The sequence below is a fragment of the Lathyrus oleraceus genome, chromosome 6 (genome assembly GCF_024323335.1).
Source record: "Lathyrus oleraceus cultivar Zhongwan6 chromosome 6, CAAS_Psat_ZW6_1.0, whole genome shotgun sequence".
In the NCBI taxonomy this organism is placed as follows: Eukaryota; Viridiplantae; Streptophyta; class Magnoliopsida; order Fabales; family Fabaceae; genus Lathyrus; species Lathyrus oleraceus.
This window is the reverse complement of record NC_066584.1, coordinates 244,453,251-244,468,659: the sequence shown is the minus strand read 5'-3', so window position 1 is coordinate 244,468,659 and position 15,409 is coordinate 244,453,251.

Genomic DNA, 15,409 nt, shown 5'->3' with positions numbered 1-15,409 from the left:
CAAATATGCATTTATTAGGATTAAGTCTCAACCTAAACTTCCTCAAACAAGTGAATAGTTTCCCTAGGTTGGTGATGTGTTCTTCTTCTGTCTGGGACTTGGCAATCATGTCATTGACATACACCTCAATCTCTTCATGAATCATGTCGTGAAAGAGAGTCACCATGGCACATTGATATGTTGCCCCGACGTTTTTTAATCCAAACGGCATTACTTTGCAACAAAAGGTGCCCCAAGGCGTAATGAACGTGGTCTTCTCTATGTCTTCGGGATCCATTTTAATTTGGTTATATCCATAGAAACCATCCATAAAGGAAAAGACGGAGAACTGAGCTGTGTTATCCACCAATACATCAATGTGAGGTAATGGGAAATCGTCTTTGGGACTGGCTCTGTTCAAGTCTCGGTAGTCTACGCACATGCGGACTTTTCCATCTTTCTTCGGTACTGGTACAATGTTGGCAACCCATTGTGGGTATTTGGCGACTTCCAGGAAACCGGCGTCAAACTGTTTTCTCACCTCTTCTCTGATCTTGAGAGTTATATCAGGTCGAGTTCTTCTTAACTTTTGTTTGACAGCGGGGCATTCTTCTTTAAGGGGAAGCTTGTGGGTCACGATATCAATGTCTAATCCAGGCATGTCTTCGTATGACCAAGCAAACACGTCTTCATATTCGTGGAGGAGCTCTATCAATCTTGTCTTCACTGTATCTTGAAATGCGGCGCCTACCCTCACTTCTCTCTTATCTTCTTCTGTTCTCAGATTGATAACTTCAACGTCTTCTTGGTGTGGTTGAATGACCTTCTCTTCTTGCCTGAGTAGTTTGGCCAACTCTTCAGGGAGCTCGCAATCTTCCCCCACTTCGTCTTCAGCTTGGTAGATTGGACAATCAAAGTCATATTGGACCGTAGCAGTGTCGTTATCAACAGTATCGGTGGTGTTTCTGCATGTTATGATTTATGCAGTTTCTTTAGAAAGTGCGTGCATAAAAATTGATTGCCATTTTGTAAATAGATAAAAAAACGAAAGGAAAGGAACAAAAATTTGGATGCAATTTGTCATTTCATTAATGGTAAAAACTCTTAAAAAAGATAAAGGAGGCCCTACAACATGCCAATATGCCTTGGGCAGAGCACATGGTTTTGTCTAAAATGATAAAATTACTTTTGAAATTTTTGGGGAACTTCCACAACCTTCCAATTTGTCAGTTCTTCATTAGGTGCGGCTTGATGCATCCAGCTAGACACTCCCTCTTCGCGATCTTCTTTGTTGATCATTACCACCTGCTTGCCAAAGATGTGGCCAACGCTGGTGAATGTTTTCTCTACAAAAGGGATCTTCTCTTTGTCAGATTGGTTACCAGCTTTGTATGATGATGGGTCATACCCTAGACCAAACTTGTCTTGTTTCTCTTTCACTTCAACCACTTTTCCCCAGTCTTGTGCATCTTCACTTTCCATAACAGCTTTAGCTCCTTGCCACGAGGCCATGGATGATCCTGATTTCGGGACCTCCAAGGTTTGTTGGGTGGCCATCATGTTTACCATTTCCAAGGATTGGAAGGGTGTCTCAGTGATTTCACCATCCACCTCGATATATCGGAAAGATGTCAAGTGACTAACCAAGATATCTTCTTCTCCTCCAACCACAATCATCTTGTCATTTGTAATGAATTTTAGTTTTTGATGTAAAGTGGAGGTGACAACACCTACGGAGTGAATCCAGGGTCTCCCAAGTAGGAAAATGTAACCAGGGTGTATATCCATGACCTGGAACGAGATATTGAAAATAGTTGGACCTATCTTGGTTGGTAAGTCAACTTCTCCTATCACTGCTCGCCTTGAGCCATCAAATGCTTTTACGATTAGGGTACTAGGTTTCATACTTATCCCTTCCACTGGCAGCTTTATCAAAGTCGTCTTTGGCATAACGTTCAATGAGGAACCTGTGTCTACTAACACCCTTGACAGTATAATATCTATGCATTTCAAAGAGATATGGAGAGCCTTGTTATGGTTCTTTCCCTCAATCGGTAGCTCGTCATCATTAAAACCCAAGAAATTCCCAGTAGTCACACAAGCTATCACGTCATCAAACTGTTCTATTGTTATGCCCTTGGTGATATGAGAGGCGCTCAATACCTTCAACAGTGAATTCCTATGTGCTTCTTAGTTGAGCAGTAGAGATAACATGGAAATTTTGGAAGGTGTTTGGTTTAGTTGATCCACCACCTTATAATCACTCTTCTTGATTATTCTCAAAAACTCCTCAGCCTCCTCACGAGTGACAGCAGCTTTAGGAGACAGGCACATGTCTTGCATCCCTTGATTAGGGATGGGGATCTGGACAACAGCCTCATTCCCTTTAGCCCTTTTAGAAGTATCAGCAGTTCTTGGTACGAACACTCGGCCACTACGCGTCATTCCTATTGGTCCCACAATTGAAGTGACATTTGGTTCGTTGATCATCAGAGGTTTATCTTCCTGCCCCTGCTTAAAAGCTCTGGGCTGATATATCCATGGGACTGCCTTCTCATCTTTATATTCGAATGGTGCTGGGAACTCTATCACCAACGGGCTTATAGGTATTTCTACTTTAACCTCATCATAGGGGATATCTACCACGACTATCTCTTCCTGGCGCTTGCTATTGACACAACAATTTATCTGTAACTCGCCTCGATCCAACATTTGTTGTATAAAACTCCTCAACTCTTCAATGTTCTTTTCCACAATCAGCTCTTCTGGGATCAGACCACTCTTCAACAACTGTACTCCTATCTTGGTGATAGGGGTTTGAATCTCTTCAACCTTACGAATCAATTTGCCTTGATCACCTTCCTCAATGGCACTGACGGAATCATCCTTATGTGTTGGCATAGGATTGGTGTTCACGTTCGGGCGTCTCAGAGTGAAAGAAACGGCCTTGGCTTCGATCAAGTCTTGTACCCGATTTTGAAATGTGAAACAATTTTCCAAGGTATGAACAAGTGCTCCCATGTGAAACTCACAATGGGCATTAGCGTCGTATCCAGGTGGATATGGAAAAATAGCTGGTTTTAACTCCCTCAATGTTAGAAGGCCCTCCTTTTACAGATATGGGAATATCTGACTATAAGGTACTGGTAGGGGATCAAGTTGCCTTCTTGGAGGTCTTGGCTTGAATTGTCTTGGTGGTGCGGTATTTTGTTGATGATGATGTTGTTGATGTTGTGGTTGATACATTTGTTGTTGCTGCATTGGCTGTTGATAGGGTATAGGCACCACGGCGGCGACTTGACCATATGAAGCTTGTTGCTTCCCTTTATAGTTTCTGGATATGGCGTTTGTTTCACCTTCTCTTTTCTTCGGGAAACCTCCAGAATACTTCTTCAGTGTGCTAGGTGTTGTCATTACTCCTGGAATCTTTCCATCCCTCAACCCCTTCTCTATGCCGTCTCCAATTGTGACTAGATGTGCGAAGTCAGATGTTGCACTGCTCACTAATCGATCAAAGAATGGGTCCTTCAAGGTGTCCACAAATATCCTGGTCATTTCCTTCTCAGACAATGGTGGCTCTACCTGAGCAGCCAACTCTCTCCACCGCCGGGCGTATTCTTTAAATGACTCACTCTCCTTCATAACCATTCCTTGCAACTGCATCTGGTCGGGTGCCATATCTAAGTTATATTTGTACTGACGGAGAAATACGTCAGCCAAATCCTCCCAACTTTGAATCCGCCCCTGTTCTAAGCTCATGTACCATCTCAGAGATGCTCCACTCAGACTGTCTTGGAAGTAGTGTACAAGTAGTTTTTCATTTTCGGTATGAGCAACCATTTTCCTGAAGTACATTACCAAGTGCCTTCTTGGACAAGTTTGTCCTTTGTATTTCTCGAAATCCAGTGTTTTAAATTTAGCCGGGATGACTAAATTTGATACCAAACGCATGTTCATGGAAGAAGCACCGAAGATATTGTTTCCTACTATGGCTTTGATCTTCTTTTCCAGGGCACGGAGCCTATCTGCAGCAGGATCTGGAAGTATCTTAGGTTTTGGTTGATCAGGCATATAGAATGCATCATACTGTCATCTCCAATTTCGGATCCATGATGAGTAGACGTATCAGAAGGTTCTGCACGGTCTCCATCTCCTTTGTCTCCTACCGGTATCTGAACCAATCTCTTCTTGGTGGGAACGTAACTTTCGTCTTGGGGATTCAGACCTGGTGTTCCATCATTCCTTTTTGCCCTAGCTTCTTCCTCCTCGCTCCTCTCTCTCTCTGAGCGATCGCAAGCATTATCTCCAACAACTGATCCATCTTCTCCTAGATCGTATTGCTGTTTGTCCTCATGGTAACCTGGTTGGCCTCAACTTGCTCTAATGTCATATTGTATTTGCTTTGTGTCTCGTATCGGTGTTGATTAGTCAGTGTGGCTGGATAAAGGGTAAAAAGGTTGGGTAAGTTTTTTTGATTTTTATGAAGCGTGATGCATAATGAAGATGCGAATGTTATGCATATTTTATTTCCAGGGAGTCATTCGAGTTTCATTAGTTTGTTAGTAATTCGAAGAAATAAGAAATACTTAGAATAACAATAATGGAGTAATTTTTAAACTTCATTCATTACAATACATAACATAGAGGTCCAAAAAGGTCATAGTTCAAAATTACACTTGTTAAAGGAACAAAATACAAGACATAAGCAAATTAAACAACTGGCTTTCTGGCCTGAAGCTCTTCTAGTTCCTCATTGAATCTCTTCAATAACCCTTTACAGAGCAGAATGAAATTGATTATGGCTAGAGGAGTGTTATCTTCTTTCAACTCTTCGACTGCGTCTCTCAACCTCCATGGCAATTCTTTAGCTGCCCAATTACAGAACCCCACTAACCCATCGAGTTTTGCACGGAACTTATACCTATCTCCTTGCAAGAAGTCTATGGTCTTCTTAAAGGATTCATAATCTTCAATCACATAGTCTCGCTCTTTCAACCATATGGATTTGTCTTGGCGTAATGACTCTAGCTGGTTTTTCCAATAGCTGACAGACTCCCTGGCGTCTCTTACTTCACGAGACTTCTCTTCCCATATCATGGGTGACACCCTAGAAGCTTCAGTGGCTATGTTCTTGAGTCGGCGCTTCTGATCTACTTCAGCCTTCGCATGACGAACAGAATTGGTGAGCTCTTTTATCTTAGCCCCAAGTGTATCCCTTATCATCTTATTTTCCTTTGTGGCTAGACGCCACCAATGCTCATTGTCTTGACATTCTTTCTGAGCTTGTCGTAGTTGACCCTTAAGAGTATCCAAACAATGATCAGCTTGTTCTAATCCCACTTTGATCTTCTTTCTTTTATGCTCCTCCTTGATGAACTTTTCTACGTGTGCTTGAAGTTATGCCTCCTTTCTCTCAAGCTCCCACTTCATATTGTTTTTCTCATTGATGGTTTGTTGGAGTTTTATCTGCAGCTCTTCATTCTCTTTTTCTAGCTTTGCCATGGTGGTCTTGAGTTCCTCCATTTCTTCAATAGGGACATGGGTGAGCTTAGGTTCAGGAAGAGGTATAGGCGTCTGAATGACAAATGGCATTTTAATCATTTGCACCCTTTACTTTACCCACTGAAAATATGGTTCTTTTGTGATCCCATTTGCTCTCCCTAACTCAGTTTTCCCTTCTCGGTTGACATTCTTCCAAGCTTCTTTGATTCGCTGGAATAAGCTAGGATTCTCAACCCCAAAGTTAAGTAACAAGAAAGCTTCCAAATAATTTGCCTCTGGAGGGCCTTCCATTGGGTAGCCAAGTTGTCTGAGTGATAGAACTGGATTAGCATTCACACATCCTTGGGTTCCAATAAGCCGTAGATTTGGGAAATCTCCACAACTGAATATGATATCCATGTTGATGTATTCTTTGGAGTACCAAGAGAGATCTTCATATCGGAGTGATCCCAATTTTTGAGGCCAACTAACATCTATTTGTTCAACCCAAGCACCTGTCTTCGGAAGATGTTCTAGAAACCACTGATACAATAAGGGAGCACAACAAGCAATCAATCCCCATCCATATTCGGGAACAGGACGACGCCATAGATGGCCAATGCAATAGCAGAGTAACAAGCATCCCAACTTTCTGCCTTCAATAGGGTATGAGCTCTTTCCAAAAGAAAACTTAGTGAAAATCCTTTGGTATTCCCTTTGGTCTCTAAGTTAGTTTCTACCTCCTTTTCATCCATATGAAGCGCACTAGCAATGACCTCAAGGGGCAAAGATTCATTTATCCCTTCAAATAGTGGTTTGTTCTTCATAGGAATCCTAACAAGACAATCGAATTCTTCCAACGTTGGTGCTAGCTGGAAGTCTTGGAATGTGAAGCATCTTAAAGGTAGGTCATAGAATTAGGTTCAAGTGATTAAGGCTGTATGGTCCACTTGTTGATTGAGGATGCTGAGCAAATTGCCATAATTTTTTCCAAAGTTGATTTTGTATACTGGATGCATCTGAGAGACCAAGTTACGTAAGTTCTTTAGATCGGGATCCTTGAACTTGAAGGAGTAAATGTTTCTTTTGCTTGATTCCATGTTTCTTGAATTCCTGCAACTCATGATACTCAGATTCCTTGGAAATAAAATAGTATGAATGTTATGCTATGAAGGATATCATGTGTGTCATATGTAGGTTAATATACAGGTCATGAGAGTGGGTATTCTTGGTTACTAAACAAAACCCTTTTGGGAGAATGATAAAGGTAAGAGGTTCCCAAAGTCATCAATCAATATTTAAAAAAAGTTATTGTCATGATGAAAACTCATCTGCTAATAACATCTCTAAACAGAGTCTCGTTCGGGTGAGGCCTTCGTATGGTCCCAAAGAGGAAGACTCCTAGTGGGTCCATACAACTCTCGAGTCTAAGGTTCTAATAAGGTTCTCAAAGTCATAGATCGAGGTTGGGAATACCAATGTAAGGTAGTAATACGCCTAAGGGATCTCATCCGATTGGGGCTTTCGTATTAACCCAATAAGTCTGGGACTTTTCAGGTAGATACTACATAACCACCGGATATAATGGGTTAAAAGGTCCCTAGAGTCACTGATCCAACTTGAGAATACTATCATCGTGACGAAGACCCGTCGGGCAATAATATCTCAAGAGAATCTCCTCTAGGCGGGGTCTTCGTTTCTTCCCAACAAGGAAGACTCCTTGTGGGCTCCCACTATGCAACCACCAACTTAATCTTATGGTTTTCCTCAGACTCGGGTGGAGAGCCTATCTCACAAAGTATCACCAACCAAAGGACCCCAAATAAGGCATAGTCAATAAATCAAAATATAATAATTATGACAGGATAATAGCAGCAGAATAAAAAAATAACAGATAAACAAACAAGATTAACGCACAATACAGAAACTGAACTAAATCAGGCTTCACTCTCTTTTGCTTGGAGCTAGTCCCCAGCAGAGTCGCCATCTGTCGCATCTCGAAAAATACGATTCCTCGCGATAGTCGCGGAAAAAATTATGTTCGAACAGAGTCTCCACCGAACTTTATTTATCCCCATGAAGGGATAGGAAAATATCGATAAAACCTTTAGGAAATGGAATAATGGTCGTCGCAACCATATTCGGGTTCGGGAGTGGATTACGTAAGGGGAAGGTATTAACACCCCTTACGTCCGTTGTACCCAACGGGAACCTTTCAGTTCTAATTTGTGTTTCGAGTGTTAATTTATGTTTGTTTGTTATCCTTGGGTTATAAAATATTGAAAGTAGAAATAGATGAGAACCTCAAAAAGGAGAAGGGGGAGGTTTTTTATTAGTGTGCTCGCGAAGATACAGCAATCTCCTACCTACGTATCCTTATGGTGTAATAAGGAAGTCAGAGCATTCTTAGTTCGGGGAACTACGGTTGGTTGGTGTTTTTTACCGAACAACTATTTAGATCGCGTTCTAAAGGCTAAACGTTGGCTTGTCTACTCTCGGCGGAGGCTTAAGCATTGGTTTGTTATGCGCATTAGAAAGGATTAAAGAGTGTTCTTTCCGAAAGTAGTTTTGGTCATACGGAAGTGACAAGTTGGATTAAAATGTTGGATGTTTTGATTGGTTGAGATGTTTTTTGGTTGGATGACGATTACTCGGATAGTCGAGTAAGACAACTCATATCCTAATAGTCGGGAAAGGAAATAGAAGACTCTAGTCCACTTTCTTTTTCATCTTTAATTATAAAAATATTTAATAGTAGTTAAAGTGTTTTTAAAAGGATGACGAATACTCGGATAATCGAGTAAGACAACTTGTATCCTAATAATCGAGAAAGGGAATAGAAGACTCTAAACCGCTTTCTGTTTCATCTGAATATTTATGAAGATAAGGCTGTATAATGTTGATGTATTTTAGCATGAACAAGAAATACTTGAATGGCTGAGTAAGACAACTCATATCCAAGCATTTGAGGAGAGGAATTGAAAACTCAAGACCATCTCCCTTTTCGTATAGCTGTTAAGAAAATGATTTGATTAAGTTGTATGTTTGCGGAAAAATGACAATTGTTCGACTGGCCGAGTAAGAGAACTTGTATTCAAACAATTGGGGAGAGAAGTTGGAAACTCAAAGTCATCTCCTTTTTCATTTATCTTATTTATGAAAGTATTATGATTTAATCGGGGTTTGGAGATTTGTGGAGGAGCGACAATCATTTGACTAACCAAGTAAGGGAACTAGTATTCAAATAATCGAGGAGAAAAAATTGAAGACTCAAAGCCATCTCCCTTTTTGTTTCATTAATATGAGTATGAATTCGATTTGATTGTGCTTAGGTGGATAGAAATGACGGTTGTCCGATTAATTGAGTACAAAAGTTCATGTTTAAATAATCGAGGATATGAGTTGAAAACTCGAAACCATTTCCTCTTTTATTCCTAAATGAAATAACGTTTAATTGTGACCAGGTATTTTAATTCTTAATAAGGAATACTCGATGTCGGATCGAGGTTTTAAATTTGTATTTTGTGAATGAATTGAATTAATGTGGATCCATCATCTAATCGATTAATTAATAATCGACTAGGTCTCATTGTAAGAAAGCCCAAGAGTAAGCTATGTGAGGTTGATGGCGATGCCTTAAAAGCAATCGACTTACAAAGGTGCTTGAAAATGCGCTCGACTTTGAATCGAGAAGTATGTCATTCATTTTGAAATTGGCTTGAATGATTTTTAAATCAGTGAAAACGACGTAATTTGTCACAGTTGTAAACGGTCATCCATATGCACTCGAGACTCGGTATAAATAAATAACTACAAAATAATCATGCACATACACTCCACAATATAAACAAACATCTAAGTTATGAAGGACATTAGTGATGATATAACTAATTAATTAATTGAATGTTTAACGGATTATTTTATTTTAATTAAATAATAAGTAATATATAAAAAAAAATAATGAATATAACCAAATAATTGCATATTTATTAAATATTAATAATAATAATATAATCACATATTTATTAAAAATCATGATAATAATAATAATATGATTACATATTTACTATTAAAAATTAATAATAATAATAATAATAATAATAATATAATTATAATTTTGAAATGAAGTAAGTAAACTAAAGTATTATTTTATTTTACTTAATAGTCACAAAAATCTGTTGTACTTTTTATATATGTAGAAATAAAACAGAATAAATAAACTAAACTAAAAATGCAAGCAAATGGACCAAGTTGGAGAGAAGTCCAAACCAAAATGTTGTTGGAAATAGAATGGGGGGTTTAAATAGAAATCATGTCTTTGGACCCAAACAGCATTGGCCCAAACGAAATCATCAAAAGCCCTAATGGCTTGGTCAAAGGTTGACTGGATATGAGGAAATCACGGCCACGCGTTCAGCATACTTTGACTGGGTCAAAGATCCAAGGGAATGCATGCAAGGGGTGTATCACCATATGGTGGGGGGATCCACACAAGATCCCCTGGCTGGCCAAACACATGGCGCCATTGGAAAGGGGCCACATGGCGCCCCAAAATAATAATAATAAAATATAAAACAAAAAAAATAGATGAGAAACATTCATTCTCTCATGTCGTTCTCTCTCTTCGCTCTCTCCCTCTACCTCGCCTAAAAGAAAGAAGAAAATTTCTCTACAATTTTCACCACCACCTCTGTTCAACCTTCATCGGAGAAGCGGCAGCGCGCGGTGGCCGCACCCGCCTTCTCCGGTGACCACCACCCTCAACCCTAAAAAAACAACCAAACCTCACCTTTTTTAGCTTCTGAGTTCAAATCCGAACTCGCTTTTTCCGAATTCTTCCTCAAATGGCCGAATCGAGGCCCTCCCTCGAAACACCAAAACTAACCCTAACCCTAAACTCTCCTTCTCACACGACCAAATGTAGCTTGATTTGCTCTTAACCTAGACCAAAAACTTAAACACCCAAAGCCTAACCCTAGATTCAAGATTTGAAGTTCTACAGCAAAGTTATGAAGAAATTAAAAGAAGGATCTCATCCAGTATGAAGAGGCGTAAATGATGATGATGCAAAGACTTGAACGAAGGAAAAAAAACTACTTGTTTGAAATCCAACTCCGGCGAAGCTCCCCACGGTTTAAGATAAGTTCTCCATCTTCTTTTATTTTTCGCTTTCTTTTATTTTTGCTTTGAGTGTTGTTGTTGCTTGGCTTGAGTTTTAGGGTTTAGAGGTTTTTATGGATTATTGTTTGATTGTTCTCTGGAAAAAAAGTCTTTGATTGAGTTGGGAAGTATTTGGTTATTCTGTTGAATCTGTCAAAAAACGTATGTCTTGTTCTTTTGTTTGTGGTTTAGCAGAGAAAACATTTTCTTAACAATTTCCTCTGAGTTCAAAAACTGTCTGTTAATTAATTTTGTTGTTGTTTATATATGCTCATTGTTGGTTATAAGATAACTTGCCAAGCTATCCTTTCTCCAGATTTTTTGGGATGATTAATCTTATGGACTTAAGGTTGTTGGTTTGGATATTGGAATGTGATCTTTGAACGTTCTTCTTGGTTTGTTGTGTAAAGAATTAATCTGTTTGTTCCATCCTTTATTTTCTAGTTTTTAAAGTGCTTATTTGGATAAGCTATTTTTTTTAAATTGTGAATTGGTTTTGCAGGTTTGCAAAAGGTGAGTGGACATTGAGTGAAGAGAGGGCGGCGCCGACTTTGGAGGCTAAAATTGGGGCGTGAATTTCAACTATTGGCTTTGAAGAAGTCCTTGAAGACTTGCTACTTTAGACTGCTGTTTTTACAGCTTATTCCAATTTTTAACTTATTTTAAATGTACTATAAACTTTGTAATAATATTGGGATTTAGTATTAGAAATTTGAAATTGATTAGAATACTTCAACTTTTGAAAAGTTGGGTTAAACGTGTAACCCCTTTGTTATTATGCATTGGCCTTTTGGATTATTCGGAATTTATTTGGAAATATTATTTGTGTAATTAGTCTCTCTCCTTTTTTAAAATTTTAAACTTTGCCTTAACAATTCAATTGTATTGACCAAAAGAAAATTTAAACTATAATTCAAACCAAAAATGAATTGGGCTCAACAATGCAATTTAATGGACTTTTAATTTGATTGATTTTAACACATTAATATTATCGAAAAACACATTAATATTATCGAAAATAAAATGTGCCAAAAAGGCCTAAGATAAAACATGTCACAAAATGTTGCACTTTCAAACTTTGATCATAGAAACTAATTAAATACCCATGCACGTAATATCTTAATCTTAAACCAACATACTCACTTGGAGTAGATGCGAGCTTAACTTAAGGATTTTTTATGAACGGTTTAGAGATTTGGCATATGTGTTTGGGACGTGCAAATAGGTTTAATGATGAGTGATCATAAAAACATCCATGGCTCTTAATACCTTACCAATAATCAAATGGATTTTGAATTAGTAGTGTAAAGAGATTTGTCGCATTACGCGAAAAACCGGCGGGAAAACGAAACAACAGAGCCGCCACCGTGCGTTATTTATCCCAAAAGAGGGAAAGGAAACGCTTGAAGTAAACCTGGGAAAGGCATGGTCTCGCGACCAGAGAGAGATGGGATCGGGAGTCGGTTATGCGAAGGGAAGGTATTAGCACCCCTACGCATCCGTCGTACTCGACGGGATCCACGCACAAAAGAAAGGATAAGGTTGCTAAAAACTGCTCAAACAAACTGCACACACAGGCTGAAAGGAGATACAGAAAGACAAAAGAAACTAACTCGGCAGGATATCGCATCCTGAGCCTACGTAGTCTGTCAGGCACAGACATCAGAGTCGACGTAGTTCGGGACTAGGGGAAACGTGCTCGCTAGGATGTCGCATCCTATGCATACGTATCTTCTCTAACCAGAGAAGAATCGGAGCACTCGTAGCTCGGCTAACGCACGCCAAACCAAACCACACAGGAAATCGACTGCCAATCACTGGACTTACGTCAAACTCCACACAAACAGGCAAACATGGAGACCGAATGCCAATCGCTGGACTTACATCAGACTCTGAACCAACAAACACACACACAGGAAACCAACTGCCAATCGCTGGACTTATGTCAGACTCCAAACAAACAAGCAAACACGGAAATCAAATGCCAATCGCTGGACTTACATCAGACTCCGAACCAACAAACACGCACATAGGAAACCAAGTGCCAATCGCTGGACTTACATCAGACTCCAAACAATGGAACAAGACACAGGAAACCAACTGTCAATCGATGGACTTACGTCAGACTCCAACACACACAAAGGGTTGAAAAAGAAAAAGGGCGCCCGGAGAGATCAGCTCATCTCCTGCCTACGTACCTCATCTGGTATGAGGATCAGGGCGACGTAGTTCCCCTACACAGGGAAAAAGGACTAGCCTAACCAGAAACAAAGGGAGACACAAACTACTAGGGAGACTACGACTCGAGCCTAGAAGTTGTCATGCATACGATCCCTATGTTAAGGTTTCTATCTAACTTGCACAGGGAGCAAGCTAGCCTAAACAGCACAGGCAAAAACATACAAGCACAAAAAGCAAGCACACACACTATATGCAAACAATTAGGCTCATACAAGGTTAGGCTGTGAAACACAAGCCACCTGGAATCGGGTGTAGTTAGCTCTTAACCCTAACATTGAGAGTTAGGGTGAAGCAGATGAAATGGAGATGAGGGGTGTGCCTCATAGCTCTCATCCCCGGCCTGGGAGAGCTTCAGACAAATGAAAGTGTGAGAGTTCAGAAAGTAGGAACTCTTCTCCACAGATGACTGACACAACAAAGATCTTGGGTTAATATCCACAATGCATCAACACAAGGTGTGTGAGCAAAGTGAATGACACACTGAATAGCAGGAGATGGATTACACATCTTATTTATCTGCCCATTGCCTCATAGAGGTCTTTTCCTGCTTGGCACAAAAATAAACAAACACAAGCATTGCCTCTTAAGGAGGACTTCAGACAGGTGCCTGCCCACATAACAGGACAGGTCTTCCAGACTACATGGAGTCAGAGAGTTATACCTCAAATGGTTAAGCAACCAAGCAAAGCAAAAGCAAGTTCAATAAGAACTCAGAGCAACTTAGGTACCTGAAGACATCAAACAATCAGTATACAAGTCAAACAATCAAACAGACAACAGTCACACAATCAGACAGATAAGCAAGCAATGCAACAAGGTGCAAGGCACAAGCCAATGGGCACAACATAAGCATCAACCTACAAAACAACTCAAAGTTAGTCAACATTAATCATTTAATCAACTCAAGAGAGTGAACCACTTCAATCATGGCAATGTGCTTCTTAACCTGAAATCCACAACCCAAACAGTGAGTCCAAACCACTAGGTCAAAGCCTAGGGTCAAAAGAGGGTCAAACATTCAAAACAGAACATGAAATTTAACATGGATCAACCTCGACCAATCAAGAACACAATCCAAAAGGTCTCATATAATTATCATTCACCAAATTCATTTCATGAACCAAATATGGCAAGGTATGCAAGTTGTGATCACATTGTGACATCAGAATGAACAAGTGCACATAAATTCAAAAATGATTCAAATAATCTTGGCAAAATTCATGAGTAAACCGAACATACAACATGATCATCACACAAACAATTAGGAGGATTGGACATCATTAGGCAAGGTAATCAAATTGCATAAGTCAAGGCAAGCACAATCAAGCACATGTGTGACACCAAATGGCACACCAACCTAGCATAGGCCTAAAACAGAAATGATTCATGGTAAAAACCTCAAACCAAAGCCAAAACAACATTCAACATGTCTAGAAATAGTGTGCAAAGTTTCACATTCATTGGATAAGGAACAAGCATTTCACAATCAAATGAAGTTCAAGGCAATTCAAAAGCCCAAATATGACCATCCAGAATGAAAAATCTCAATTAAAGAAATCAATCCAAAAATTCCAACAAAAATCATGAGCAATCACAACATCCATATCAAGCATCATGCAAAAAATCAAGGCATTTGGATAACATTTGGCATGGCAAATTCATCAATCAAGTTGAACATCACAAGGTATGACACACATTGTCACACCTACCTTAACATGATCATAGAACAGAAACTACTAATGGTAAAAATACCAAATCAACACCAAAATGTCAAGCCAAGAGTCTAATTATAGCATGCAAAATTTCATGAGCATTGGATAAACAACCAGCATTTCATAAAGGATATGGTAAGGCAATGTACAAAATGGACATGTATACACAAACCCTAGCACAAATTATTTTCCAGCCATGCACAATTTATGGAAAAATGTTCAGAAAATACTAGACAGAAAATGGAATGCAATGCAAAAATCCTCATATTTTTTGGAGCAGTATTTAATTATTTATGAATTTTGGAAGTTAAAGAAAAAATAAAAAAAATGCATGAGAAACATAGTATGAATGATGGAGGGAAAAGAAAAAATATGAAAGGCATTTGAATTTCTACTGAAGCCAGGAATCGAATTGAGAATCAATTCAAACGCTGGCGCCAAACTGGATGAAACGTTGCGTTTCATTAATCCAGTTGGCAGGGTCAATGGTGATGTGGCTTGGTCAAAGGCGCTAGGGCCAACCAAAACGCCATGCAGATGCATACGTGGTCCAGTACATGCGCGTTATACCACAAACACATGCAAAACGCCAGAAACACATTTCTGAAGATCAAACACAATTCTGGAAACAAAAATTCATCATCTTCATCATGTTCATCATGAACAGTGCCATGCTCAAGAACAAAAGTTTCCAGAAATCAAAATCAAACACATCATGGTGTAGATCTTTCAACATACAACACGAATCCAGGCATGGTTAAGGTTAATTCAACATACATCAAGAGAATCGAAGCAATCTATTTTCATGCATGAATCTTTAAATCCACATAACTAAC